The 25,717-nt window shown below is 41.4% G+C and overlaps 1 long non-coding RNA gene across 2 annotated transcripts in view; it reads left to right on the top strand.

Moving 5' to 3' along the window:
- Window positions 1–25,717, top strand: part of LOC135424205 (uncharacterized) — a 326,168-nt gene that overhangs the window by 17,806 nt on the left and 282,645 nt on the right. Inside the window, exons 1-2 of one of the 2 annotated variants that reach the window (XR_010435112.1) lie at window positions 1,064–1,163; window positions 12,096–12,199. This is a non-coding gene — a long non-coding RNA (uncharacterized LOC135424205). Of the gene's footprint in view, window positions 1–1,063; window positions 1,164–12,095; window positions 12,200–25,717 lie in introns of those variants that run through there. The other variant, XR_010435113.1, reaches the window with a different exon arrangement.

Raw genomic sequence — 25,717 nt, 5'->3', positions numbered from 1 at the left:
ACACAGTTTTCACAACTGAATCCAAGAAAAGGATTCAGTAGGATTCCTGATCCTGATTTAACAGAACTGTTGGGATAGTTGGAGAAAATTTGCTAATTGATGATTTATATACGATTATGGCTTTATAAAAATCTTGCAATATTCCAAGAGGGACCCCAGAATGTGACCACGCACATATGTATGCAGAGAAAAGAAAACAAAAGGTGTTACTCTGGTCTTCCAGCTCCTCTGCACACACGTGTGTTAAATCAGACCCAGTGGAAATCCTTAAGCACTCCCTCTTACCTCTCCGATTTCAGAATAACAGGGGAAAGTTGAAACAGGTGTTGGGGAAAAAAAAAAAAAAGGAAGCAGGTTTTCTCATCAGGAATACATTCCTCATGCCTGTTACAAATGTTTCCCCGTTCAAAACAACATTGCTTCCTGCCGGCAGGGAGAGAGTTAAATCAAAGCAGAGGTTGTTAAAGGAGCAAAGAGGAAATGCGAGGCAATGGCACAGATAAGAATATCTTCAGATAGGTGGCTTCAAAGGAGCTCCGAGGATAATGGCTGGGTCATCACTTGGAGAAAAACTAATGAGCTGGCTCCATCCAGGCTACAGTGGGTGCTCTTCCCAAGGCTAAGTGGGGGATCAAAGAAGCCTAAAACCTCAAAGAACTAGAAAAGGGAGGGAGAGCTCTGGGTGAGCCAAGAGAGGCTTCCCAGAATGTGTCAATTCCGGAGCTGACAGGCTGGGAAGACTCCCAGACAGAAAGAATGTGCTGCAAGCAATGTAGCTGTTCCTCCTGAGAGAAACTAATCTGGATTTATGTAAATTATACGGTGTGGAAGTTTAGATTTGGGAACATGCATAAAAAAGAAAACCATTATTTTTTGCATTAACACCTGGGCCCGCGATCTTTATGCCTTTGAATTAGTGAACAAACAATATTTTGCTATCAAGTAAGCGCGGTTTGGAACTTTTTAATTAGCCTCTTAGCAGAACTCCTTCGGTAACTAAGCCCCAGCTGAAGGTATTGAAGTAATCCTGGTGGTTACCCAGGAACTGTTACCCGGCTACGCGAGGGCAAACTGCCAAATTGCTGCTTAGGAAACCAAGTACCCCGGGCTCGACACCGCTGTAAGGACGTAACCTTGAGAAGGGACAGCATTCAGTAACCCTGGTGAGGCTTTCTCACAGTAATGGGCCGAAGTGGGCTATGAATTTCTAAGCAGATCTTCTATGAATGAGGAACTGTTCCTCAGGAAGGGCTGGTGATAGCCCAGCGCTGATGGACGGGTGTGGAGCGTTGGGCACATGCACTTTATTTGTCCGAGATACTTAACGTTTGTCGTGGAGGTTTTTGTGTCACATTCACTGCATGTTTTAAAGTGACTAAGACGTAGGTGAAGATAAAAGATTATTGTGAACATCTCCTTAAAGGCCGGGTGATGGCAATGGAAGGATCAGTGAATACAACAAGGGTGTGAGTATTCAGTGGGCCATTTCGGCAAAGCTTTGTTGTTTCACAAATACCCTTAGCTAGAAAGAGGCAAATCGTGCTATTGGAAGAGAAAAAAAAAATATCTCTGGAGAATTGTTTATCTGCCTACAGAGATGAACTGTGGCACTTTGGAGAACTCAGTGTGTTAAACCCCCTCACTTTGTGCTACCAGAATACCTTACAGGGGAGAGACAGAGTTCTTTTCAGTTTAGCTCTGACAGCAGCACGTACTAATCTGCAACCTGATGGTGCCGGAGTGCGATAATGCCCTGACAACACCAGAGGAAATCTGCAGCTGCTCTCTCCATGTCCTCTTTCTGAGAATCCAGCACGGTCTGTTGATACCATCCAGCACTTGGATGGAGACTTGCCAACACAGCACATGGCTCAAGTGAAAGAAAAGAGCACTGAAGGACATCAAAATGCAGAAAATTACTTTTTAGATTTCTTATGTTATTGTTGCCTACTTTTAGAGAATCCAAAGTATGACTGTTGTAATTATACAGGCAATCTGAGATCAGATAAAACAATCATCAGTGATTTAATCATTATTGGATGATTTTTTTAAGAGCTGTTGTTGAATATACTGAATAATGCCTTTGTAGAGGTAGCTGTTTTCCTTGGTACAAGACCTTCCTTCTATAGATCACTCTCTCTCACTGGAAGCTTTTTGTGAGTGGCAATGACTCTGACTTAATGAATCTCTTTTCCAAGTGGGTTCTTCTCTATCATGGAATTGTTTTAGTATTGTTATTATAAGCTTCCATGGAGATAACATTTTTAATAGCCTGTTCTATTCTGGCTCCATAGCCCGTGCCTCAATTCTAATAGAAAATGCTCTGCAGAGTCACCAGGGTATAAGAATCTGATTAGAAAACTTGGGGCACTGTCTTTTTAGAAAGGATCTTTGTGTTATCCACAGCAGAGGAAAATGAACTATCCAGTGAAGGTATAATACACAAAACTAATTCAAAATCTCAATGACTACTCACTTATTCAAGCAGCTACCCCTAGAGAGAAGAGCTAAGCAAAGTGGTTATAGGTAGTCTCATGATAATATCTTTACATTCCTGCAATGCCTTTCTTGCCAAGATATTTTACAAGTAGATACAACCCAAGGGTTGTAGAATTAAAAATTATTTTAGCCCAAATAACCCTGCTTTCATTGGGATAACCAGGATTTCATTTTTCCTTCCGATTGTTACTTTCAGACTTTACCATGGATTTGACATTGTTTACCCTACAGTCACATTTCTGATTGACTAATGACTTTAGCTATAAAGAGACACAAATTGGATTAACTCAATTCTTTACTCTGGGAAATAATGCCCATTGTCTCAGTTTCTGACCTCCTATGCTCGTTTCTGAGATAGGTGAAATAAAAGGTTTACAATTCTGTATGCTGATCACACCCTCTGCATTCTTATGAGGATCTAATTATAGTTGAATTACCATTGATTTACTAAAAAAAGCCCCAATCTATTGCAGTATTGTACTGTCCAAAAAGCATCAAAAAGTTGAGCCCTGTATTACAACACTTTTAAGTGCTGGGATGTTGGCCTTCATCACTACAGGCACAAGCTGCTGCCTGAGTGAGGCAGTGACTGAATAATACCTTGTTTAATAATCTTTTGTCAACTGCAGTATCTCATCTGGAGGGTTATCATAATAAAGACAGTAATTGTTTCTTCAAAGTAGCCGTTAGAGAATTGTGTAACCACTACCATTCTAATTAGAGCATTCAAGATTAATTTCAAGAGTAGTGTTCCTTGAGAGTTCAGTCACAGGAGACACTCATTTAGAAAGAAATAAAGCTGTTGTCCATGGATATGTAAAGGCTGGTCCCCATTAGATGGGATACTACACACACTTAATAAAGCACAATATTATAGCCAGTAGAGATGAATAAAGTACTGAACTCACTTTTCCAAGGTCATTGCCTGGGAACTGAAGAATTATTTCCCTAGTGTTGTCTAATGTCCAGTTCACTGAGATCTGCTGCATTTCAGATGTGCATCCTTTGAGGAAAGCACTTCTTTATATCCTGAGAGCACCAGGGCTGCAGGTGTACCTCTGGGAAATAGCCAAGCATGAGAGTGGGTGACAGGAAACTTTTCCAGGTGTACCTGGGATAGACTGATCAAAAACCTTAACTTAAGACTGATTTGCACAGGCAGTTGCACGGTTTCCTGATTTTTCTCATGCAGCCCAAGTTTGATTGCAGGAAAAAAGATATAAATCAGCCTCCTTTTGAAAGCAAAGCAAATCCTAAACTCACTGGATGTGGACAACTGTGAGATCACAGGGAAAGAGATAAATGGCCTCATTTGTTCACTGTGAGAGTTGGGACAGAGCAGTGGCAATGACAGGATGCGACTGTTTCGTTTGCTGTTGATTTCTGTGTGCTAACTTCATCTGCAACACTTACCAGAACGATAAAACCACGGAGGGACACCAGATGGTGCTGCTGTAGATGCTCTTGCTGCTTTGGATGCCCTGCTGATGTGGCAGTTTGCTTTTGGAGGAATGCTCCTGGTCAGCTGTGATGCATTCAGTTTTGGGAGCTGGATACACAGCCAGCAATATCTGCACTAATCAGGGACAGAACTCCTCTTAACTGGAGTGATGGCCTAGGAGCCCAATTTAAATTCCAATGAATTTAAGGGAAGCTGGGATCCATGTTTGGATCTGAAGTTTCCACTGAAAGAGACTTTTCTGCTTAGCCAGAATCACCTGGCTCTGACCCGCCTGGTGTGATCCAGAACAATGTAATATGTCCAGAAACCAAAGTGAATTCCAAAAGCTGCAGAACTGGTTGCCTTCTGCTAGTTGAGCAAGTAGTCTAAATGCTTTTATTGTTTTAGGATTGTGAAGATATTTTATAAACCATCCTTTTAAAATCAACATAGCAAGCATTTGAGCCCCCTGTGGCTGCACACAAGATCTGGTGTGCTTTTGTCCCACTGCACATCACTGGCATACAATAAATACCACCCTCTGAGAGACAAGTATTTTTATATCAGCAGTTGCACAGGCTAAATACACAGAGATCCTCTTCAGGGTGCTGGCAAATGGTGCTTCCTCATGCATGAAGGTGTTCATATTGCTACTCACCATCCAGCCCACTGAAAACATCCCTATTCTTCTTGATAGCTCTTGATTTTCATTTTAAATGCAGAAGACACGCACATTAATGCTACATTAAGTTTTCTACATGTGCTGTGCTGATATGCTGTCAGGTCTCTTTGCTTGAATATTAATCCCTTTTTTTTGATGTGTGAAATTTTACATTTCAATCAAAGGGTCTTATTTTTCATTGCCAAACTCCTCTATGACCAAACGTCTCACAGTGTTCATTTTGTATTTTATATAAACTTCTGCTTTACCTTGTTACTTATTCCCCCAGACTCTTGCAAGCAGCTACAATTCTAGTACATTCAGTGAGATAACTGATCAGCTGAGGAGGACACTGGTAAAAGTATCATATTGTACCTCTCTAGAACTGTTGTCTGGGGGTGAGTGAGCCATTTCAGCTGACTTACTGTCAATAGGAAAGGAAGAATATCCATAGCATAAGTTTATATTTCAGCTTCTTCCCATCTAGAAATGGAAATATCCTCTCTGTGGCAACTCTTTTTTTTTTTCTTTAGCCATGAAATGAGCCACAGATCAGAAAAAAAAAAAGAAACTAAAATTTCAGTAGTACTGAAAAACAACACAATCACAGCGTTATGTAACTCCTTTCCACTGCCTGATCTCACAGGATAGCAGGAAATAGGAAATATAGTTGAAGATGATTCATCACATGCCCGAAACAGATGTTCCTCAATTTGAAACGTATAATCTCAGCCAGGCAAATAGAACTGTGGTGGATGTCAGATGCAGTTACATTTGCCTGACAGATACACCACGCTTTGGAATAACATTACTGCTAATGATAGCCTACTGCTGATGGGGAGTTCTTTGTTTTGCTGTTGATGTAGAGCAGTCAGGTCTGCTTGGTGCATCCATTAGCAATAAAGCTTTGTGTGTGTGTGGTATTGCTAAATTGAATTATAATGCAAAACACAGGCACCATCCTCCCTTCATTTTTCAAGCGTTGCCTGTGCAGCCTCAAAACCAACACTTAATAGAGCAAGTTACTCTTCTCCATAGAGTTAAACCACCTGATTTATTTCCCTTTAGGATAACAACTTCCTGTGGTTGACCTTTGAGTAGAGCTGAAGTTACATCCCCGTGCAACAGGCTGGCCTTTGTGTGTGGCTGCATCCCCATCTGATGCCTGGTGCCAATTCTAATTGTACTGGGGCCAGCAGCCACTGCCATCTCTCAGAGCTCTAAAGATTTCTTGGGGAGGATATGAAATGATAAAATGCCAGTCTCCACGTGCTCCTTAACAAAATGCAAGGGTGGCTTTGCGTTTTTTCCTCAGCAGGGTTTGGTCCCTGCTCTGAAATAAAAAGCCATTTTCATTCAGGTGAGGTCCCCATTTGCATAGCAAACAGAGAGGATGTAAAAGCCTGGCTGCTGGACAGCTGCAGAGATGCTGGGATTCACCAGGACAGCTGGCCAGGCCCACAGGGAGTTTAAACTCAAGACTGAAGATTTATACCAAAAAAATGCTTAACAGGGGTTTTATGAAGATAAAAGACAGGAAGTACACAGCTTATTCTTCTTCCTTGCTTGATGGACAAAGTTTGGTCAACACCTTTTTTTTTTCTCCTGTTTGCTGCTAAATTCTCAGGCTGACTTGTGTGAAAGCACTGTAAGTAGATACAGTTTTCAACTCCTTATCAACTGGGAGTTATAGACAAAAAGCACTATTTACCAGTTTGCCATAGCTCTCCATGTTAATGAATTCTGTAGGAGTACACGTAGCTGAAGTTAGAGAAGTGACAAATTAGGAACTTTTGGCTTTATTTAGGATTAATTACCTTTCAAGGTATTATTAAGAGATTTGGGGTTTGGTTTGTTTGTAGTCTCTCTCTATAGGAAGAGTTGCATATCCTCCTGGGAGATGCCTTTAAAGAATTTCTGCTGTTTGCTGTGGGAGGTAAAAGGGTGGGGAAGCAATTAAAGAAAAAAAAAAAAAAGAAAAATTTATTCCATTTTTTAAGAACTCCCATAGTTAAACATCGAATGTTGAACACTGTCATAAATCAGTCATTCACCATTGAAGAAAACACATATTCATACTGGCTAGAAGACTGACTTTTACTGTGGAGGAGCAGTATGTAGAATAGAAAGGTGACTGACAGCCAGAGAAAATTAAAAAGAGACATGTATTGCCAAAGTACTTCCTTTAGCAACAGATAAATGCATTAAGAGTAGCCTAAAGGCATGGGTTGGCTTGCTTTGATTAGGCAGAGCAATTTGCTCTCTTACACAGGGCTCTAATCACTTGTAGCTGCAAATAGACTGATTTGCTAAACACACTGATAGCAGCCACCAAAGTGAATGTTGAGGGACTGGCGGCTCCAAATCCACTCCTGGAGGTAGAAGAGTTGCCACTCGTAAGCTGCAGCTTCTCTGTGTGCACATTCCAGCATGGAATGGATGGGTTGGAGCAGGACAGAGGGACTTGGCTCTCACTGTGCTTCTCCTGGGGAGACCTGTACCTGCAGTTCTTCAGAACATCTGAACTGACAATGACTCAGTGCTCCCGTGGACTTAAAAGCCCCGTGGAACACTTCAAATGGGGTCAAAACGAAGCTGGGGGGGGGGGGGGGGGAGGAGAAAAATAAGTCCTCCTTTGTTTTCCTGACTGTAAAAGGAACTTCAGCACATCAAGGAGTAAAATTTGGAAATGGCTGCTTGACAGTTTAACATAAACAATCCCAGTGATGAAAGCACAATATGGGGATAATTATCTGTTCAAATAAATCTGATTGATGCTAATGAGCATTTGAACAATCCATTAAGGATCCAGGGTTTTTTCTATCTAATTTTCTTTGGTAAGCAAAAATGACACATCCAAAACTTTTATTAAGTATACCATTTCCCTCTGTATCTTCCCTTCTTTTCCAAGAAGGCACTACATCTCCAGCAGAAAGGACACTGAACTTATTATTCCCACATAACAGTTTGATGCAGTGACAGCTGCTGGAGCTAAAAATCAGCTCAGAAATGACCCAGTGCTTCACTCTGGCATTGCAGTTTGCAGATGTAGGAGTGAGGAGAGACTGCAGAACCCTTCTGGGGAGGTTTTGTGCTCCTGAATGGAACAGTCCTCTGTGACTGTGCAGTAATTTGAGTAGCTTGGAGGGACCTCACAATCCATGGCTCTCTGTCTCTTCCTTCAGCCAGTCCTGCTCTACTCTTATTTTTCACTAACTTGCCCTCTTACATGTGGTCAGTGAATTCTTTCTCAGAAAATGTCCAAAGGTACGAGAGTAAAAGCTGGATTTGCCCTCAAATCCAAAAAATATTGACCAGTTCAACCACTGACTCTGAAACACGAGGGCAAGTGCTGAGAAGAAAATATTTTTCCATGGGACTGTACTCCAAATATCTGTTATTGAAGTACAGCAACCAAAAAAACCCCAGAATTCCTGGGATGTCAATCAAATTTAAATGGTGTTTATCTACATATTGCAAACATTAGGCTATTTCATTCAGTTTGTCCATCTTCTGATAAATTGGCTTTGAAATCTTCCTTTGACCAGGAGGAATGTGTGGCATATCATATGAAATGTAGCTCATTTCATTTCTCTGTGCCATCAGTAAAAGGGCCAAAATATTTTGTTTTCTTGTTAAAGGACAGCTATAGGATCTGATTCCAGTGTTTGGAAGACATGCAAGGCATCTTATGATCATTTTCCTTCACTATATTGGATCAATAATATAAATATTCCTCTTAGGAAAAGAGGCTTCTTAGGAAAATCTCAGACTTATCACATATATAGGGTTGTTAGATAATATTTTGAGGGCTGTATCTCATCACTCCTACTAGTCTTGGGCAATATCTATATTTAATATGTTGCCAGGAAAAGTCCTAAACCAAACCACTCCAGTGTGTAACCAACACAGGGCTGTGGAACAAAAGCACTCAAAGGCCTTGGGTTCATTCCCCCAAGTCCCACTGATTGGAGTGACATCCCTCCCCCTTGGGATACAGTTGGAGGAATTCATGTGTGTCTGTTTAGAGGCACAGAGATGGTTTTTCTCCCCATTTTGCAAGTTCTCAGAGGACATGAACACGCAGTTCTTGCAGAGGGGGGAACTTCACTGGGGACAGCTTTGGGTTTGTTACCTTAATATATCCAAAGGGATATATTAGGAACCTTGAAAGTATATCCAGCTTCATCCAATTCCCAAAGAGAGAAAGTTAAAAGCTCTTATAGCTCAGCAGATGAGACTTTTGCCTCTGTCTGGTTAAACCAGGACAAGGCTCCAGTGGTCTAATGTATTTAGAATTGGATATAGATTTTCAAGAATTGGATATAGATTTTTAAAAGCAGCCCAGAAGATTTAGTTCTTGCCATCTAGTTGCTCTTAAGGAGCTATTTATTACAAAAGAAAGATGAAAGATTTTTAATTGGACTCTGAATTAATTTCAAAATACATTCTTTTCCTTAGATGAGAAACAATTTATGTGTGTGCTGGTTTCACACTGACATTCCAGAAAACTGGCTTTTGTGGAGACTCAGACATTGAAAGTGCCCGTGCTGTAATGATTTTTGGGTACACAGAAACCTCACTTGTTATAACAAATAATGAAAGTATATAATGGAAAAAATATTTTAAAGCCGTTTCTTTTAAAAGCCAGCCAAAGCTTAATAACAACTTAAAAATCTTTTAAGGTAGGTTTTTGAGATCTGGAAGTGCTTACTGTAAACAATTTTTCTCAATATCTTGCCCTGGAGATCCAATTTGCTATTATTAAACATACTGAGATATTCTTGTTAGAAGTAGGACTAAAAATAACCTTTCAGCACGCTGTTGCACTGGTATTTTTAGGTCTAAGTATTTATTCCTCCTACCAATCACTGCTTTGTATTAATTAATTTTCAGTGACAACTTCATTTTATCTTTTTGTGGCTTTGTTCCAAAGAAATTTTATTTTGACAGACTTTGGGTGTTCTGTTCTCAATCATTACAGTATGGAAAAAAGAAAAGAGTCTGCTGTAAAAAGAGCAATACATTTGTTGATCAGCTGTTCCTCATTTGTCAGCAAAAAACCAAAAAATAATCCAAAGAACTGAGGCCAATGCTTTATTAGAAAGGTAGACAAGCTCCAAGCACAGTCAGTGGTTTTTATTGTCATTTTATGGCAGAATAAATGACCAGGTGAGAGTCAATGTGATCATACCATTGTAAATCCCAGTTTTATTTGGACTGTGTTTGCGTGGTAAAAAGCTAATAATAACATTAACTTGATCATGGGCTTATTTAATGAATACACACGAGCCTAATAATTTCTCAGAAAGCCCATTTGAAAGGGAAAATGGTGGGTTTTTTGTAGGACTCTGGGCATTACCACACCAAACAAAGTGTGAGTCCATCCAGTCTGATTTCCAGACTGCTGGTGTGAGCAAGTGAAATGCTCAACTCACAGCAGGGCAGATCCAACCCTGTTGTTTGAAAAGAGACAAACTACAGGTGTTCCTGGATCCTCACTCCAGGAGAAGAGGATCTCATGCAACATCTGTCTTTAGTTCTGCACAAATCTGACCAAGAAGAGCTCCAGAGTAATCAGGTGCTGTAGTAAGAGGTGTTGTGGTAATGAATGGCAGGTGTTGAGAGGTGTGGAAGGATATTTAGTATTATAGCCTGAATAAAACCTCCTCCCATTCACAATCATTGATCAGCCTAGTCCTGAAATGTGTTGCCATCTTACACTTGCTGATTTAATCTCAAATTTTGTTTGTATTTATGTTTTAGTGCTCTCACACATCTGTCATTTGCAGTTGCCAGTGTTCAAGCATTGGGGAATATAATTATGAGAAAACTGAATGAATAATCAATACTTTATTATATTGCACTGTAGTATAGTGAGGACCCAGTAAATGGCCCAACTTGCACTGTGAATGAGTAAGAATTGCTCAAATATAGTAAAAAGCTTGTCCTCATTCTGAAAGATTTCATGTTAAGGTAGAATTTCAGCATGATGAGAAATACTGGTCTCTTAATCCATGCAAACAAGGCCAATTCCTGGCACACTGGTGCTCCTCCCTGGGGCAGTCACTGTTCTGTTGGTGATATTCTTGGTGCTACTGGGCTGCAGGGAGGAAAGGCAGCTCCAGATGGGATTTACTGTTGTTTCTTCCTTCCCTTGGGCTGCATTTGGGGTGCCCATCTCATGGCAAAGCATCTGCCCCAAAGTGAATCCCTTTGGATCCCCAGTGCTCGGGGAAGGGTGTCACAGGCAGAACGTTTCACGTGAGCACTGCAGGCAGTGGGAAGGCACAGGGAAGGCAGGACAAGTGGCCATCCTGAGGGTGCTGGGGGACAGTGAGTCCTTTCCTGGTGTCCGTGGAACTCGCAGAAAGCTCTTCAGAAACAGGAGAAGGAGAGCATTACAACAGCAACTCCTGATGCAGTCAAAGGCTGGGGAAAATCTTGAGAGTATTTGCTCCGAAGTGTTGACAGCTCAATGTATTAATAAAGGACAAGCCTGGAAGGTGTCACAGTCTTCCTCCTCCCATCCCTGGTGTGTGGGAGGCTGGAGCACTGTAGGATTTGGTGGCCTGTTTTCTGTGTTCCATCTAATGACTGGAAAGAAGAACTCTTTTTTGCTGTTGCCTTTGTCAGGCTCTCAGGGGGTCTAATACCAGCTGCTGACTGCTCACTAGGATGTCTCAGGTGCAGGGACCGAAGTTATTTCTCATATTTAGGATTGTAGAGCCACCCTTAAGTCCCCTTCTCCCAAGCCCCAGAAGGTACAACCCTCAGTTCTGGGCAGATGGCTCTTGGGAAATTGCCATTTCTTCTACTTCTCTCAGTCAGAGGAGGTTAAGGAGAATGTACCTGAGGGACAGAGAAGCACTGGTGATATTACATGTGTGGTTTTACTCTAGGGCTTGTACTGAGTGAATAAGTCTTCTTCTTCATTCTTTTTTTTTTCTTTAAATATTCCTCTCTGCAGGGAGCTTTATTCCCTAGTCTAGCAGTCTGGGAACAAGAGAAAGAATTTAATAGCTCCTGGCTTCTAATCTCAGGGCACACAGTGAACTGCATTGTGTCCTCGAGCAAATTATTTAAACTCTTAACGTCAAATTCACCTCTATTCATGCTCTCTGCAACCTCAGTGTCATCATATTGAGAACATAATTTGTTCTAAATTCCCTAATATGTGATCCCGAGATCAGTGTTTGTCTTTCTCATAAGTATTTTGCAAGGAAAGGTTCCTTTTCTCGTTTTGCTGGAAGTCTGTATTTCTAAGTATTACAAGTGGGAAAGGACTACAGACTGCATCCATCCTAAGGCTTTGGGCTTCAGTGTTTTTGGTGGGACCATGAATGAAAATACAGCCATAATTATAGACTTATAGGGAGAGAGATTCCCTATATCCTGTATGTCCCATATGGAAAGGAAAAGGCCTGCTAACCCCAACACAGGCATTTTGTTCTCCATTCATTTCCTGCTCTCATGAGTTTCTTCATTTTCCAGGCTTCAGATGCCTTCTTGAATGTCTCATTCTCCTGAGCAAGAGCAATGGTGATAGATCTCATCTCTGGCAGTGAGAGAGGGAAGCAAGGAGAGATCTCCTTCTGGTGAGTTACAAAGCTGCTTTCTCTCCTTTGGTTTTAAGCATTTACTTCTTAATCTGCCCCTGTGGTTGAGAGGGACACTTTTCCTGTGTTACAAGTCCTGCTGCTCTATCAGGATGTCACAGCTCAGCAGCCCCCTGGCATCATGCAGGGGAACGAGCAGATCCTGCTACAGCACCTGCAGGGCTCCCTGTGGTGCCCATGTTTTCAGGTGCTGCCATCTTTAAACTTCTGGTTCAGGTGCCAGTTGTGATGAACTTACAGACCAAGGATAATGGACACAGGCCACTTCCCTCTAACAATTGCCCCTACGAGACCATATGATCCTTAAAAAAAATGCAAATCGTGCTTCCAAGCAGAATGATGTGCCTCTAAGACCTGGGGTATAAGTGCTTTAGGCTTCAAAAGGTGCCAGAAACACATTTTTGTTTTATAAATGAATGTTCATGGGTAAGTCAGGGCCAGTGCTTCAGACTTGGAGAAGCAGCAGTTTCCAGAATGTGGTTTCCAGGCTGGAGTGCCCCGTGCAAGGACACTGTGCAGTGAGACTTTACACAATGTTGTGTCTATCCACGTTCGAGTGTTTAAAAAAGAGTCAAGATCAGTCATCCTGAACCACAGCAAACAGAGATTCTCCTTAGGATTGTGTTTAAAGCAGTGAGATAAAAACACTGGAGTGTTTGAATAGCAGCTTGTTGTGTTGATGGCTTTTGCTAAGTTGTATTTCTTTGGAATAAATTGACAGCAACTTGAGAAATTCTACTGGGACTCCACTTGCATTTCTGAAGTATCACCTAAGCAGCAGCTCAGGCTTTCTTTATTTTATGCTTTTCCCAGAAGAAAAATGGTAGTATCTGCAGCCTGGTTTGTTGGGTTTTTTTTGGTGAAGTATCATTTTTTCTCCTTCTTTCATTGCATGCAGTTATTTAAGTCTGCAACTCTATGTTTCTTTTGTAGAGGAATTTAGGACTAACACTTGTTCCTGCTCTTGAGATATTATGAGTTTTCCCAGCTGAAATATTTTAACATTGCCACAAAGTTGGAGAGTTTTAATAGTATATTCACTTGCAGGCCAAGCAGCTTAAAAATGGATAATATCAGAGCCTCCAACTGCTCAAGAGGAATTTTTTCCCCCATCCTAGTTCTAGTAGCCTTGAAGATAATATTTTTGCCCCGTGTTATCCCCTGTATTTATTTTCCCTTTTTCTAGTTCCTTGATAGAAGATGTAATCATTTTCCCCTCTGAACATCCATGAAAGAATACCACTAGGGATTCTCCAGTTTTTTTCAAACCTTCTGATTGTAACCTACTTCCAAATTCCGAATTTCTTTGCAATATATAACCTTTTGATATGGTCTCTTGTTGTACTTTAAAATCTTCTCTGGCACAAACGGGAACACTGTTCATGACGGGGGCTCTTGGCTTTGTTTGGGAATATTTGTGCCTCAGCCGCAGTGACCTGGGTCCATTGCATCCTGCCATTTGTTCTAGCTGGAATTTGTTTGGTGCACTAGACTCCTTTGGAGCAGCACAGAGTGTGAGTTGAGTGACCACAGAGCTGGCAGAGGGATCAGCCCTGGCAGCCCCCTCAATCCTGCAGATCCTGGGGCAGTGACTGGGGTTTGCTGTGCCTTGTCACACACACACTGACCTCCATACGCTTCAAAACTGGGTATTTTGCTTCCAAAGAAACTCTCCAAGCTCTCTCCAAAAGGATCTTCTTCAATGTACATGGAAGCTTGAAAAGAGAGGGGTGAGTTCATACAGGAGACCAGCAGATCCCTAATTACTCCAGGGATGGAAGTCAAACAGTGCCTGAGCTGTAGGAAAGCAAAGCAGAGTTAACAGAGGGATCACTCCACCCTCTGCTCAGCACACACCAGTTGTTTGTGCCAGGGCAAGACTGAGTGACTAAAGACCCAAATGTTGTCTGGTTACTGAATCAAAAATTAGGATTGATCCATAGTACAAGTGCTACAGCTGGGACTGGTCAATAATCTCAGGATGGAACTTTTTCAGTGTAAATTCACATTGCCTTTGATTGACACAGTTTATTCATTCATGCTGAGTTTGTCAAATTGCCTCAGCTAAAAGATTCATCAAGACAAATCATTTTCATTTTGAAAGTTTTGATAAGAACCAGGTTTATGTATTTGTTCGTGTTTTTAAACAACTTTTTACTGTTTTGTCCAGATGAATCTGAATATTTTAAAACTGGTTAAGGCCTTGCCAGGACATTTTTTTAATGGGGAGAGCGATGGATTTTTGCAGTGTATCTATTCAGGCAGGGAAGTTTGAAACCAAACCAAAACAAGTTATTGACACAACTTGGCTTACTGAGTTGTAAAAACATGTAGGGGGAGTTGCTCCACTGCTGGAAGAACCTGAGGGTTGGAAATACCTCTATCTTTCCCAGAATTCCCCAATACTATTGTATGTAACTTAGGATGTCTAAGAGAAAGCTCTGTTTTGAGATACTTCGTCTAAATGGACAAGGTAAATGATGAAATGGAGACATTGAGAGGAAAATGTGATTTGTGGACAATAGGAGAGGAATGAAAGGGCAAGGAGCAAGCAGAAAATCTCATTCAGTTGAATCACATAACATGCTGTAGATGTTGCTGAAATGTGCTGTAGAGGAGGAGGTGCAGCCCTTTATTTCCCCTCTCTGTCACCTGTGAAAAACTGTATGGTTGGGAATGGTACTCCTGGCTCCTTAGAACAGGTTAAAAATGGGGAAAGGTCATAAGAAAATAAGTGGAAAGGGAAGTAAAAGACTTTCTCCTTTGGAAGATGTTGAACAACTGAGGACTAAAACCGAAATTTTCTCTAAAGTTCTTTTTATGATGGGAACAAGGTGTAAATCCAAGCTGACCCCCCATGTACTTGCTGTACCTTGCTTCTTTTTTTTTTTCTCAGCCTTTTACACCCTAAATATTAACAACTTGGGAGGTCAGGTGCTTCCAGGTGCCTCTGCAGTAACAGTGAATTCAACCTCAGGTGAGAGCAACCACACTGCCTCTATCAGGACAAAAATTAATGAAATCACCATCTGACATATTCAGTTACCTGTGAAGGAGAATTGTCTGTGAGTGTAGTCAACAAATGACAGAAGTGCTGCTTTGCTGTTCATTTGGAGGTTTTTCGTTGTTCCTGTTGTCACAGCCTGCAGGGAAAATCTCCTTTAGTTTCCAAGTATCAAATGAGAGAGCTGAGGGCCCAATAAGCCTCCTCAGCTAAGTGAACATGCACTACAACCTCCCTTTAAGAGAGATTTCACTCCTATTTTGGATGTGGATTGGAGGGAAGAGGCTGTAAGGGGTTATAACCCCATGGAGTATCTCTAGCTTGTAATATGACTGCAGAACCACTTGTCCCTCCCTCAAATAAATCAGATCCATGTCCCCTACTGCCCTTTGCAGTGGAGGGGACAAGGAGTCCAAGGCACTGCTCGAGCTCCCATGGCTGGAAGCACATCCTGAGGTTCTGGCTCTCCTTGCAGGATCAGTGCCAGGCACTGCTCTTCTGAAAGCAGGACTGAGGTGCTCCATAAATACCAGGCACAGGGAGAGACACTTCTCCAATCCCTTCTCCTTGAAAGGAGAGGTTATTGCAACCCAGGGGTATTTAAGGAGTACAGGGGGTATTTAAGGAGACCGGTAAGGGAGGTGGAGGGCAAAGGGAGGGAGTAGGTATTGCAGTACTTTTTTTCTTCAGATATCTTTTAAAAAAAGGGGAAGAAAGGAGAAGACTGACTCAACTAAGTTTAACAAAGTGGCACACTGCTCCTGTGATAGCCAAGGCTGCTGGTTCAGTGCTTACACTGTGAGATCAGGAGCTGAATAATTGCCCCTCAGTGTTGGACATCTCCTGGTCTGCCAAGCAGGAAACAGAATCCTCCGAGCATTTTTCCCCAAGGGAAGATATGACTAAAAAAACCAACTGCAGTTGGCTCTGCTTCCTTTAGCATTTTGTTTCAGACTCCTTGCTGCACCAGCAAGTGTCACTATGGTCTTTGCTATACAGCAGCAGAGATGAGAATGTGAGTTTTGGAACAGGAAGGGGGGGGGGAAACCCTGATCACGATTAGGAGTGTGGCTCTGCCACACCTCTATCTAGAATCAGTGACCCAGAGTTCCAATCTCCCTGTGATTTCATTGGCAAAGTGACCTGAAATTATCTGTTAAATCTTTCACTCTGGAGACATTTTAATGGTAGGATCATGTGACAAAAATCTAATTGTTCTTCTTTCTTGTGGGAATGATTGCTGCTTGTAATAGTCATGGTGTCGTTTTCAGGATAGTCTATTTGCTAAACCGTGTTTTTAAGTTTAACTTGTCAGATTCTCATATTTGGGAGTGGAAGTTCATTGCTGCTTCTCTAAATAAGAAAATGAAATATTTATTAATTTAGGAAAAGGAGTGATATGAAATCTGCGACAGTAATTTTATTTCTCCTCTGCTTTTTCAATGCTGTTGAGTATTTTGGCACCGTTTCCAATATATTTAATATTAGATGGGGAAGTGTGAAAATGGAAATGCATCGGGGAAATGGAAAAACACCAACATTCCTGTTACTGAAACAAAACTAAATTATTATGACAAGTTTTATCATGAATATGGAAAGGAAGCAAGATTGTGTTTTCTTCTCCAACTGCCTAGCCACAGTTTCGTGTTCCACAAAAAGGAAATTCAGTGACACTGGAATGTTAAGCTCTTAAATTTTATCTTCAGGAGACCTATGGCTCATTAAAGATATTAATACATATTTCTTCCTTTCTTACCTAAATAGTTATTTTTAACCCTTTGTACTTAGCTGATTCAGGTCATCCCAAAATCCTAGAAATTACATCCAAAAGCCCATTCATTCCTCCATGAGCAGGACTGATGTGTTGGGTGAAATTCTTGATTGTGATCACTCCCCGTGGATTCTCACTAAGCTGGGATTCCACATTTTATTTCCTAGTCATGGGCCCTGCACCTTTTCCTGAATCATCCTGAGTGTTGTACAAAGTGGGAGTGGGGTGGTACAAAGGGAGGGAGGGATGTCAGCAGGGATAACCCCCCAAAACTGGGCTCCTTCCCACATTGGGAATCTCCTTTGCCGAGAGAAGTCTTGATGTGAGGGTGTGAGGTTGGGCTTTCAGACTGTCAGCATTTCAGGGAAATGGAGAATGGGGGTGGGACAGCAGGAATGCATCCATTGCTCTGTTTAATTCATCCTTGCTGCAGCCATGAGCTGATGCAATCTTGCCTTTGCTAAGTACACTACAGAGGAACATTGACAACAGGAAGAATGACTGACTTCAGGGAGGAGAATTAGAATTATTTGACCTTTCATAGTCTCTTTTCATCAGCTCTACAGAAAAGAATATCATAGCTCAAAGCCCTTGTTCCCTCAGGTTTCTTTCACTTTAATAACATTCCTGCATGGATGTAATAAAAGTCTCTTTTTTCTTGAGCTCGTTTTTCTCCCTTTATTTCTACTTGCCATTCTTGACTTCACAGATCACGACCAGGACAATAATAAAAATCTCAGACTGTGCTGGAGGAGGCAGGATTTTTGTCTTAGCCATCAAGTTTCCCATTTCCATTGTATTCGTTGCAATGTACCTCACAAAGACACCAGCTCTGATTTTGTAGATTCAGGAGTTCAGCTGGTTAGGTATCTTTGGAGAAACACCTGGAGTATAATCCTCTATCTTGCCAAACTCTGCTTGTTACTGCCTAAACTTCCAAGGTTTGCTAAGCCATGGGGTGATGTTTCTCCTGCCAACGAAATCCCCAAAGGTAAATACTGTCATTAACTTCTCCTCCATAAAAGGCTTTTGTTGTGGTGCTTCTGTTTGCTCAGCAGGTTGTTGCTGTCCATCAGTCACCCTGTCACCAAACCCTGCACAATCCAAAGTCATGAAGAACGTTACTAATAATTTATTTGATTTAAACCAGTGTCCTCTCATAGATAGAAAAGCATAGCACTGCCAGCTGGAGCAGAATAAGGGAAAGGAATTTTCCTACACGTTTTTAGGGAAGTTCCTATACCCTTTGTAGGTGGTGGCTGTCATTTTTAAAGTGTCACAGCACCATGCACTGCATGAATTGTGAGCACTGTGAGAAAACTCTGGATTTTTACTTTCAGGAAAAAAACCCTCCACAATAGGAATTAGTGACAGGAATAATTATGTTCTCCAAAGGTTTGTGAAGATAACTGATCTTCAAAGAAAAAACCCAGTTGTCTGTGATATAATTATGAAGCCTCTGTCTTTCACCAACATTTGCAAAATAAAGAATACAAGAGTCAGCTGCTGCTTTGAAAAATCAAGCCCCAGATCAGGACTGTGGATTCTGGACATGGAAATTGAATTTCTTACCCAAGGCAATATTTTAATGTTGCATGTCCTACACATCACAGGGACTTCTTAGGGAGGTTCTCCTTATGTGTGTGGAGATATATATGTATATGTCTGTGTGTTAGTCCATAACTTTTTTCATTTCTTTTAAATGGTCCTTGTTATCACTGCTCATGAAGGAAATTCAAGCTGTTCTTTGATACCTGCTTTGTGACAGAGAGATATAGAGCTAGATTTAAGGGAACTTTCAAAGAAGACAAATAATTTTCTTTTACACGGTGCAGGAGTTAATTCAAAATAAAATTTTCTTCCTGCCCTTTTTATAAACTTGCTGCTCTTGTACTGGAATGGATTGTTGTTACAAAAAGCTGTTCATGTATAACAAGCATAAAGAAACATGAATTTGTTGACTTTATGATCAGCTTATGGAATTCATTTACTCAGGAGGTAATGAAATTTCATCTGCTTGTCCTATTAGAGACAAAACTTGGTAAAATTAAAAGTGTTAACGGAGGAGATCTCAAAACATATTTGTTGCTTTAGTCTTCCCCCCCTCACCTATATGCAGCCATTTGCTCACTGCCCTTGCAACTTTGCATAATTCAGTACTAAAGCATGTGCTCGTGCTTTGAGAGAGAAGAGAAATCATTAAATTATACCAAATCTAACCCCTGAAATTGCAGTGATTTTAACCTGGTTTCTTTTGGAGCAATTCTGAACTAAGATGAAGTGTGCTGAAGGACCTGACCTCTTGGATTGGCCTAACTAAATGTGTTTAAAAACCAAACTCAGGCGACACTGGCACTTTTCCCTCAGGAACAAGGCACAGTGTCAGTATTTATGGGTGTAGTGTGGCTTCTGGATCGTGGCTTATATGACTGCCCTGCTCCCTGTATGACATGGTTTTCTGTGGCAAAGACTTGTTTTCCAGGCTGGGTCGCAGGTCAGAGGAGTGTCAGAGCATTTCTGATTTTTTCCCATAATATTTTCCTAATGCCTGGCACGTGATCTTAAAAAAGCTGCTGAGGATGGAGCAGTGCCCATCACCTATTCTGTACTCACTGAGTAGCTGCCTCCTGACTTACCCTGCCCCTCTTGGCACCCCAGGGCTCCCTGGCAGCTGTGGTGGGGGTGAAGGATGCATTTCCATCACACCACACTCCCGTGGTGAAGTCTTAAGCTAAAGAAGGCAGAGAGAGGGAAGTGATCCTTCCTTGCTGGGAAATACACTGGCTCCAAAAATCTGGTTATCAGGCAAGGACAAGCTGGAACAAGCTGCCTGCCAGGTGTGCCCAGCTGGATGAGTGGCACCTGCAGATCCCTGTGCCCTGCAGGAGAGCTGCCATTGGCATTGCCAGCCTGGTTGAGATCCAGAATAGGGTGCAGCAGCCAACCACAAAGTTAGGAAACTTCTCTCCACTCTAGTCACCAGTTTTTCCTTTATTGGAGGACTTTTTGCTTTGATTGTGGTGGTTTTTTTGTTCTTCTCAGAACCCTCATGTTACAGCACCGAGAGCCAACTATTTACTTGGAAATCTTTAGATGTTTCAGAGCATAATGGAATAGTTTCCTAAAATCTTGCTTCACGTGTCTGGAGGAAGGGGACAGTTTTGGCACATCTATCTTGCACAGGGTGACATCCAGAAGGGTAACATTCCCAGCCCTGGGAAAAGCAAAGCTGTTGATGCAGCTGACACTTCCCTGAGTCACAGAGTGAGCAAATGCTGCTCAGCAGACAGGTTATGGCCAGTCTTCGCAAGCGAAGATTTGGGAAAGGTCATAAACCCTTCGAGCCTGCGCAGTGGATTTTTTAGGACAGAACAAGTGAAAACCAACCCAATCTCACAGGAGCCTGTGGTGCTTAAATCCTTAATACCACTAAACTGTGGTAATAAAGAATCAATGTACTAAAATTAAACAAATATTCTGAAGAAATACAGGCATTATAGCACGTCCTCTAGAGTGTAATAGCACGTGGTTTCATAGCTGGAACCCTTTTTACTTACATATTGATACTTCAGAAGATGTTTTAATCATCTTCCATATATAAAGCAGCATTATGCCATGTGGTCCTTAGAAATCTCTGTAATAAACATAATAGCAGCTCATTAAGCCTCAATAAACACTTCTGTATTAGATAAGAGTTATTTCATATTTTAAATAGATAAATGGGTACACCATGCCTAAGTGACTTGTATAAAATAATCCATCATGTCAGCTGCTTCCTGTAAGTACATGGGGTGGCAAGTCCTCTCTCTGCAAAACTGAGGATGCTGATGATTTTCATAACAGGAACAAGTTCTTTTTTTTTGACCCCAAGCCTAAGGAGCATCGAGTAAATCTGCTGTTTAACTGTCTTGGTTCCCTTTGACTAGAGCTTAGGGGACTATGTCACATATAGTAAATTACTGGAAGAAGAAATATCCACCAAGGTAACAGGTGCCAAATAAAATATATTAGTCAATAAGAAAACTATTAGAAAGCAAGTCCTTTTAATGTGATTTACAGGAGGCTGAAGTTACAAAAAAGCAAATGGAAGGAAAGAAAATTACACCGTGAGTGGTAAAGAGAACCACTATTTTTGTGATATATATTGGAAAATAAAGGAAAAACTATAAGTAGGTATTGGCCATGGCCTGTTAACATTCATTCCCAGAGGAAATAGTCCAGAATTTGAAAGGGTAAACACCAATGAGGCAGGGAGATTTATTTCTTGTGGGCAAGGGCTCAAGTACCGAAGTCATGTTCTGATCCCCTTCCAATGCTCTGGATTTTTGTGGAGTAAGTTATGGCTTGATGTGTGTGAGAACATGGGGAGTGAGGAGAGGAGGTGTGATCAATTAATAACCATTTTGGACAGGACAAATCAACGATTCCAAACAGCTGAGTGCTGCTCGAGGGAGCTAAACCTGACACAGTGGGGTCATTTGCTGGAGCACAAGAGCACTGTTAGGAAAACAGGGGTTCTGTTTGCCCCTGGGCTCGTGGATGATGCCATCATGCCTCAGTTTCCCCACCTGAGGAACAGGAAATCCCTTTGTTGTAGTGAGAATCAGTGAAAAAAATGATGTTATGGGTAGGTATCTTTAAAGAAACATGATTATTATCTTCAGGACCTGGAATAAATGGAAACACAAAATGCTCATGTTGACCAAAGAGATTTCTGCTGTGAAACACAGGCTGTTTGCACAATAGCTTAGAAGCAGGAAACCCCCCAGAGGTGATGCTGATAAAGCATGTGCTTAAGTAACATGTTAGTTTAGCTTCTGGTCTTGTGGATCTCAGTCCCCTCATAAATTCACACTCACAAAAAAAAATAATAAAGAAAAGAAACGAGAAGGCTGCTTTGAAAAAATTTGTCTAAATGATGTTATGTGTTTATGTGTGGAGGCTGGGGGGTGGCAGGAGAAAAGGAAGGCAAAAGCCTTGTCAGATTTAAACAGCCCACTTTGTACTCTGGGAAAGGCAATTCAATTCCTGCATTTTGAATTAGTGCCATGCCACTGGAATAAGCAGATAGCATGGTTTGCTGCAAAGGCAGGCAGCACAAAATCAGTAATCTATAGATTGAGCTGCTTTCCCATATTACAGGCTGTGTCATTTTGTAGTGTAGCAAAAGACTGCTAGAGCTACAGCTTTGTAATTAAGTGATTATTTTACACATATCTGCATTACAGCATCTGTATATCATTACATGACTGATATTCTGTATTCTGACGGCTTGAATTTATGTGGAAGTATTTTAGAGCCAGGTTGGGTGTTAGTATATTAGAGGCTTGGAGATAAAAATTGTTGCTGTGCCTGTTTCCCTTAAAATCTGCTAAACCTTATCAGTTTGTCTTTGAGAAGAGCTGTCACCTGGCACAGTGACACACAGACACACAAAGTAATAATAATAATAAAAAAGATATTTTCTGTTGAAATATATGGGTAATGGAACAATACTGCATCTGTGATTTGATGTTTTCTCTCCTGGCTGCTGCCTTAGCTGAGTTTCACCATGTTCTTCACGAGCCAGTGGGGCTTGGAAAGAACATGGAAGAGTTGCCTCAACTGCTGAGCAGAGAGGAGGCTCCAAGAGCCCAAATCTGCTGCCAAGCTTAAGTTAAACAGTTCTAGGGTGACAAAGTGCCAGCTCCTGTGGTCCAGCAGGGATTGCCTGCATGGGATGGAGGAGGAGCTGCCACCTGAGCAGAGTGTGGGACTGCAGGGCCTGGAAAACAGGGTGACAACGGCAGGGGGCTGGTTTTCAGAGGCTGGTTCTGGGGAAGTGCATCACACTTTCACTGAGAGGAATTCAGGGCAGCAAATGTGTCTGTCAGAGCTCTGGTTTTCTTTATAGGATCAAGTAGTGGAGGAAGGAGAGAAAGTAGAAAGTATGTGAAAGACAAGTTGTACCTGAACTGGAAGAGGTTGTACCCATTAGGATGTTTTTGCTGTGAAACTAAATGATGAATTTAAAGGTCTGACAAGAAAAATGAGTATAATATCTGAAATATTTTTAGACCAAATTGTCTTGGGAAACCAATTTTGATAAGTGGAATAATCTGCCTCCTGGAAAGTTCAATTAAAGTCATAACATTTAGCATCATCAGCTACTTATTCCCTATAGTTCAAATTTCATATATTGCACCAATTTGCAGAACTGTGTCTGCTGATACAGTGGGAAAGCAATATGCAAAATATTTTCTGATTGTGAAGGAAGCTTGAGATGATGCTAAAATAACATGTAAATAGAGTGAAAGATTTTTGCCAGATGATTTTTTTAGCTGGTCACAAATCCCACTAGAGGAGGCAGAACTGCATACCAAAATACCATTTAATTTTGTGGAAGAATTTGCTTAAAATTGCCTCAACTTTATTTGAAGGATTTCTTAGTTCTGTACCCATTCAATGATCCCAAAGGAGAGGAGCGTTAGTTTTGTGAATAAATCTGCAAACCCAGTTTGAGAAATGGGAAATTGATACCTAGTTCTTCTTAAAATTCAGTTTTCTTGCCCTGAGAAGTCATGCAGAATTGACATTTGTAATAATATAGCCGGGAAAGAACTTTTGAAAATCCCCAAAGAGCCATAGGCAGGGATTCAACAGAGAGGGAGTCTGTATGTCTGTAAATAATTTGGCTGTCCAGGGTGCAAAGTCCCTGTGAATGACTCTAATTCTGAAGAAAAGTCAAAATGAAGCACAGGAGTGTGGGGAGCACTTGGCTGCAGAGCAGAGAAGGAATGAAATAATATAAATCATGTGGCAGGGCAATTGCTTTGGTTTTGCCATTGGTGGAATAAAGCATTTATATATCTGGTAAATCAAACATGGCACAAAGCATGGACTGGTACAGTCACTGTCTCAAACAGCTCATTGATGGGAGAATTACCCCTGCATTGTGTAAAGCACTGTTGCCTTGGTTTTCATAGAGGGGTAAGTAGTCTTCATGTATCTGAGGAAGCAAATGAATCTACAAAGGACATTTGGGCAACTCAAGAATGGTAAAACAGTGGGACTGTCGGGGCAATTTTGGAGTTCAGTCTGGCTCTTCTCAAAAACACTGTGAAGGCTGTGGGCCAGATCTTCATCTGCTTGAAAGGGAATCAAAGAGGTTCTGAAAAGTGATTATCAGCAAAGCATCTGACTTGTCTCTTGTTGCTTATCTGACCCAAAGCCACAAAGTGATTGTATAAACACATGCAACAAAGTATAATATTTGCAAATTACCCCTGGGAGATCCCTGGTGGTAATTCTGGCAGTTTATTGACTGCTGTTATAAAGAAAACCCAGCAACCACCCTCACCTCCACCTCTGATATACTGCTTTCATCTTCAGAGGGAAGAAAGTGTGATACAGCAAGTGTTTATGCACTGCTGGCATTTGCCACTGGAAATGATAAAAGGAGGATTGAAAAATACCCTGGTGTGTTATTGGAGCTGCTGCCAGTGTTTGGCCAGATGAGAAATGGGGCAGGAACTCTGCTTGACAAGGAGGGATCCAGTTCCCTTGGATTGTTACTGTCAGAGGGTGTCTAGTGGAAGCACTTCCATTCCTTTTGTTCTGTGCTTCTCTAATGTCTCTGCTCTGAGTTACCCCATCTGTGAGTTATTCTTAGTTCTTACACTTGAGGGAGTTGTCTTTATGAGGTCTTGCACTTTATAAATAGGCTGGTTACCTCAGCCTTCTCATTGCCAAGTCTGGCATAAACCTTGTGGATGTCACAGAATCACAGAATATCCTGAGTTGGAAGGGACCCACAAGGATCATGTCATTGCCAGCAGAGCAGCATTAGGTAGTTTGCACCTGAAAATACAGCAGGATCCCAGAGAGTAGGAAGGTGCAAGTGGCATGTGATACTTCGAGCAGTTAATCCAAAAGTTATATTGATGTAGAGGTGCAAGAGAGATCTGGAAGGAAATAGAACTCCATGGCAAAAATTGGTCTTTAACTGCCCCGTGTTACACTGTGAAAACTCCAGCCTTGCAGCCACATTGGATCCAATTCAAGGATAGTTTAAATGAGCCAGCTCTCTGTTGGTGCTGGCTGAGAAAACTATTGGAGTATTATCTGTGTAGGCAGTATAGCAAGAACAAAGAAAAATAAAAATTGCATTTGCAAGCTGTGATAGCCTTAGAGATGCAGGACAACGTTGCCCTACGGCAAAAGCCCATAAAAACAGTGCAATAGTATTGCCTCAGAATGATTAACCTTCAAAATAAAGGAAGATCCTTTTGACTATGCCAAAGTACATTGTTCAGAGGGAATTGAAGGGATTGATTCGTCCCTGTGAAAACTTCCTCGTTGAACGGGGAACAAAAATTATCCATGGATGGTTTTGAGTTCACGTGGCTTTGGTTGAAGGTGGGTTGAATCTTACAGCTGCATTCCCACTTCTAGAAGAGCAAAAAATGGTTTTAAGGAAGGTGTTGCTGTACTAGAGGTACACAGCTGGAATGATGGGGTTGGGAGCTGTCAACACTGCAGGCTGCAGACATTGGGTCTTGTCCTATGTCTTCTGCTGATTCCCAGGTTTCGTTGCCATTCCCAAGGTATTTCTAGTGAAAGCCAAAAGCATTCTACACTGCCTTACACAAGAACATTATGAGACTTAAACAGTATTCATGAACATGTTGTGAGGATTATCTGTGTTTTAAAATTCCATTAGAAAAACATCTACATGTGAATT

This window comes from Pseudopipra pipra, chromosome 18 (assembly GCF_036250125.1).
Source record: "Pseudopipra pipra isolate bDixPip1 chromosome 18, bDixPip1.hap1, whole genome shotgun sequence".
Taxonomy (NCBI): domain Eukaryota; kingdom Metazoa; phylum Chordata; class Aves; order Passeriformes; family Pipridae; genus Pseudopipra; species Pseudopipra pipra.
This window is presented reverse-complemented; position numbering and strand designations above follow the sequence as displayed.